This window comes from Schistocerca gregaria, unplaced genomic scaffold (assembly GCF_023897955.1).
Source record: "Schistocerca gregaria isolate iqSchGreg1 unplaced genomic scaffold, iqSchGreg1.2 ptg000707l, whole genome shotgun sequence".
Taxonomy (NCBI): domain Eukaryota; kingdom Metazoa; phylum Arthropoda; class Insecta; order Orthoptera; family Acrididae; genus Schistocerca; species Schistocerca gregaria.
Genome location: NW_026062085.1, coordinates 41,721 through 47,680, shown reverse-complemented (window position 1 = coordinate 47,680; position 5,960 = coordinate 41,721).

Here is a 5,960-nt window from a genome sequence, read left to right as displayed (position 1 = left end):
ACTGAAATGGAAACTTACCAAAGGAGTTTTATTCCTTTCTTCGTCTGAGCAGTAGCAAAATAATGAAGAGCGTGGCCTTCAGGCGGTATGCCACGCACAATACTGATGCCGGTTCCTCACCTACGCCTTGCCAAACTGACAGTCCGTGGTTCGCGAATAAAATATTTGTTACTGAGAAAAGTAAACAACTGATACGTGGCACAACACAATGGCCAGTGTATCGTCAGCAGCTACGAATAAATCGCGCGACAGGAATGCGGAAGCCAGCAAGTGTGCTTTGTGAGAGGAAGAGTTCACATCGTTCCGAAAACTTTGTCATGAAAGTAGGTCTGCCTTTATCACCATTACATTTCTACAGACCATCACACTCTTTCAGGGTCTCCCTACTTTTATAATAATACCGACCACTAATTCCTTTGTGTAGCCTGTTGTGTAATTAGTTTATTAATGCTGATAGCATGTATGTAACCACTGAAATACTTTTCCTCGTCACGACGAGCCGATTAAAACATCGTTATTTACGAAGGCTTCTCGACTATTTCGGGCTTGCAATGCATATGTCACTTCCACATGTACGAAGTATAACGTCTCTTATTAGACCCATATCCACATAATGATAGTAAAACTTACCTACTTCATATCTCGGACGCTTTTTGCCGGGAGCGCAAAGGGGTCATACCTGTGGAAATTATGCCTTTCCGACATTTTGTAACGGATCGCAGAGATACTTCAGCATAAGAGGCAGCAAGTATATAACCTTGTTTTACTTTCCTGTCTTGCTTGAAGATGACACGATTTTATAATATTCCTTACTTCCTTATTCACTACCCTCACGGTAAATCGTCTGTCCCTTCTTACGTTCTGAAAACATTGATAAGGCAGACGATATACTTTCAGTGGCTAGTGGCTCGCCGGTTATTGAACTGTGCATTGGGTTTTTTGACAAAGAATAAACAAAACAAAAGAACTGTACAGATATATGTAAATGAAAACTGTTACGTGCTAACGAAAATGGACGGAGCGCTTAAACAGTGAAAAAAAAGAACACTGCTCAGTGATAGAAAACTTCAGTTTACATTACAGGCCTTACTTTTCGGATGGACAATACTTCCACTGTCCGTATGCGCCATGCCGAAGTGAGTACATGGCAGAACTGCCTTCCCGCTCCCCGCCTCACACATCCGTCAGTACCCGCGTGACGCGCGGCGCGAGAAACTGCGCCGCAACCACAAAGACGCGCGACCTGGCGCAGGCGCGTGTCGCGTCCCAGTCGCGTCGCGTCGCAGTTTGCGCGGTCCCATTTGAACCTGTGAAGTTACAAAAACGCGCGGTGCGCTGCGCCTAGCCTTTAGAGTTGCCATTGAGAAACACGCTCGTCGCTCAGTTCGCCGGCACAGCGCTACACTTGGGATTTCAAAGAGAACGGTAGGAAGGATTTTACGCCAGGATTTGCACGTTCACCCCTACAAAATCCAAACGGTACAGGTCCTTAAGGAAATAGATTATGTGATCCGCAGCCGCTTCTGATTAGAAGTTTTGGTCATGATTAATCAGGACCAGGACATTGTAAACCGTTTGTGGGTGAGGGATGAAGCTCACTTCCGTCTCTCCGGTTATGTGAACAAGCAGAACTTTCGATTTTGCAGTGACGTTAATACTAGAGAACTGCATCAGCAACCACTGCACTGGGCAAAAGTTACTGTGTGGTTCGTAATGTCTTCATTAGGGATCATAAAGCCAAATGTCTTTTTAAGTTGTAACAGTGACTTCGCAGAGATACGCAGAAGTTTTAGAAAACTTATGTCTCATCGTTCACTTCATAGTGTGCAAGTTGTGGAGTAAATGTTTCCAGCCGGACGGAGCAACGTCCCATACTGCTCTAGTAAGCATGAATATTGTCAGTCGTTTGTTTCCAAATGATATGACCTCCCGAAATGGGTACATTGCATGGCCCTCTCGTTCACTGGACGTCACATGTTTGTCAGAAGAGTTCACAGCATACTCATTCACAGACTTTTGAAAATAAGACTTGTTCTTGAGTCAATTGTATAGAACTGCCGTGAGCAGAAACAAGAGTATGCATTTTCTATAAATGAGAAGATGGTTCCATATAAAGGTACAACAGCAGGTAATTTGCTCCAATATATTCAAATAAGCCACACAAGTGGGGTTTTAAGATTTTTGTTCGTGCTGGTGTGTCTAGAGTTGTCTATGATTTTCTTCCCTATACTGGCAAGGGGATGATAACTGATCTTGCTGATGAGGAGAAAGTAATGGAATTGGAATACTTTTAAGTTCAAAGCTGCAAAATAAATTGTCAAAATAAAACATACTTAATGTTTTGATGTTTTTTTGAGTCCATGGGCACCATAAGGAAGAACTGAATAAAGAACTATCCTCTACATGACGAGAAGCGGTTACTGAAACAATGACGAGTCAGCTATGACTACAGGAAGGACAGTCACCCAGACCTCATTTTAGTAAGGTGGGCAGGCTATAAAATGGTGAACTTGCAAGCTCATTTTTTGGTGTCCAACCACTCTCAACAGGAAAACGATGGGACAGCAATCAAAAAAGAATTGATGTGCCCTGTCCCAGTATTGTACGTCAGTACAACAAGCACATGGGAAGAGTTGATCTTGCTGGTATGCTGATAGAGGTCTACAGAGTACCAATGAAAACTAGGCGTTGGTACATGAGATGGTTTAGATTTATGCTAGATCTGAGTGTTTTAAATGCTTGCCTGCATTTTTGGAAGAGAATCTCTGGACAAGAAGACCTCATCGAAGTCATTTAGGGCAGATACTGCCAATGGTTTGATATTTTCAGGGAAAAGGAAATTAAGAAGACCTTCAATAGACAAACCACCACCATAAAAGAAGAGGAGGAAGGCAACAGCTCCGACTGTTACACAAGATGTCCGATTTGATAATATGGAGCATTGGCCTGTATACGGTCCCAAAGGTCGTTGTCGTTATTGTGCATCTGAATATTCTACAGTCATGTGTTCCAATTGTAATTTAGTATTGTACTTCGATCCAAAGAGGAACTATTTCCAAAAATTCCATAGCAAGAAGAACTAGAAGGGAAAATGAAACAGTTCTATTACAGAGCAGGAATGCATAAATGTGTTTATAAATTAAATTATTCACGTACGGGAAACATTTTGCTTGAGGTTATCGGCAAACTCCTTTTTTCTGTAATATGTATAAGTGTGATCTACTGCTGGCAATGTTGCTTGTAAGCAACGTTTCATAATTTTCATAATTTTTGTAAATAATTTCTAAAACTGACTGAATTGTATTTCTTTAAGCATAATAAATGGATATAAGCACTTAATTTTTTTGTTTTTATTTTCACCATTTGCCAAATAAAGGGTTAAACAGTTTCTCATAGACAAGACAATGTGTGAAAGATTCTTTATTTAAACAATTTATGGGATGCAAGGCAGTGTATATCATATAGTTTATTTATTTACTTTAAATATTTAAATAGACAAGATTCCATTCCCTACAAATTCTTTGAGGGTGAGAAGGTACTTGGAATATTAAACGACTTCGACATTTTTTTTAGCCCCCCAACACGTATTACTATATGTGGAGGCCACGCTACGCCTGCTCAGGTCCGTGACTGGCCACTATGAGAGCAGACGTGGCAGTAATCCCCAAACAAAAGAGCTTTTGATGGTGGCTGTCCTTTATTACTTGATTCCTGAGAAATTCCTGTTCAAGCACATGCTCCCTCTCTTTCCCCTATCCCCCTCTCTCACCCTACACCCCCCCCCCCCCCTCCTTTCAACCGGTCATGTCCTGTAGTGTAACACTGCTAGGACTGCATGCACCATTGGCCATGGTCGGATCGAACCACACACAAAGCAGCATTTACCTAGTAAACCCCACCTGTGGATTTCTTAGAGTGAGATAATATCTCCATCAGATTGATTGTCTAATTAATTAAATCGATGCCCTTCGTGTGGGACAGTTTTCCGTTGCTTTCTATAGGTGAATTACTAGGATTGGAATATTTGACGGGATTCGATCCTACAACTTCCCAATTTCCGAACCCTACTGTTATTTTTTTCTCGTTGCCTCCTATTGGTGTATACTGATACAGTTAAGTCATTTATAGGAAGTCCATTACGCTGGAGGTAGCTGAAAATTTCAAATTTCAGCTCAGCTGCATGCTGTGTCCATAGACAATCTGTGGAGAGTTTGGACTGCTATGTGTGTTCGCAATAAAGCAACAACAATAAATTGATTAAACGGGAATTGGATATTGCGATTGGATTTTTAAACCTTTGTAGCATTCCTAAATTGGTTCTCTCCACTACATTCGGAAGGAGGAGGAGGAGGAGGAGGAGGAGGAGGAGGAAGGGTCTGTTAGGGGATAGGACAAAGACGTGGCTGGGACTTACTCCTATAGCCGTGTGCAATAACCGACTAGCTGGCCTACTGGAACTTTTCGTTGTAACTACCGATTGCCAGAAAAGCCCATTTGTTCTGGCCACATGCCACCTCTGGCACACGCCTCGCATTCCAAACCGCGGCGTCCTAGGAAACCAGCAAAACTTATTTATCGCTGTAATTAGAATTAAATATTACACTTGCAGCCCTAATCTCATAACATTCGACACTGACTCTGGAAATATCCCTCTTATAACTGGGTACAGTTTTACACATAAAATGCTTCATTATCCTAGGGGCTATTGGTGCATTAGTGCAATGGACATCCAGCTCACAAAATAGTTTGATTGGGGTGATAATGTGCCATCACTGTGGATCTTTAGAGTATAAAAGGAGGTGTGATAGGAGCAGTCGTACACCTTGCATGTTTATTATTACTGGAGAATGTAGACAATATTGGTTGTTGTTTTGATCTTCAGTCCTGAGACTGGTCTGATGCAGCTCTCCATGCTACTCTATCCTGTGCAAGCTTCATCATCTGCCAGTACCTACTGCAACCTACATCCTTCTGAATCTGCTTAGTGTATTCATCTCTTGGTCTCCCTCGACGTTTTTTACCCTCAACGCTGCCCTCCGATACTAAATTGGTGTTCCCTCGGTGTCTCAGAACATGTCCTACCAACCTATCCCTTCTTCTAGTCAAGTTGTGCCACAAGCTCCTCTTCTCCCCAATTCTATTCAATACCTCCACATTAGGTATGTGATCTACCCATCTAATCTTCAGCAGTCTTCTGTAGAACTACATTTCGAAACCATCTATTCTCTTCTTGTCTAAGCTATTTGTCGTCCATGTTTCACTTCCGTACATGGCTACACTCCATACAAATACTTTCAGAAACCACTTCCTGACATTTAAATATATACTCGATGTTAACAAATTTTTCTTCTTCACAAACGCTTTCCTTGCCATTGCCATTCTATATTTTATATCCTCTCTACTTCGGCCATCATCAGTTATTTTGCTCCCCAAATAGCAAAACTCCTTTACTACTTTAAGTGCCTCATTTCCTAATCAAAGTCCCTCAGCATCACCCTCGTCTTGCTTTTGTAGATGTTCATCTTATACCCTCCTTTCAAGACACTGTCCATTTCGTTCAACTGCTATTCCAAGTCCTTTGCTGTCTCTGTCAGAATTACAATGTCATAGGCGAACCTCAGAGTTTTTATTTCTTCTCCATGGATTTTAATACCTACTCCGAACTTTTCTTTTGTTTCCTTTATTGCTTGCTCAATATGCAGATTGATTAACACCGGGGATAGGCTACAACCCTGTCTCACTCCTTCCCAACCGCTGCTTCCCTTTCATACCCACCGACTCTTATAACTGCCATCTGCTTTCTGTACAGATTGTAAATAGTCTTTCGCTCCCTGTATTTTACCCCTGCCACCTTCAGAATTTGAAAGAGAGTATTACAATCAACATTGTCAAAAGCTTTCTCTAAGTCTACAAATGCTAGAATCGTAGATTTGCCTTTCCTTAATCTTTCTTCTAAGATA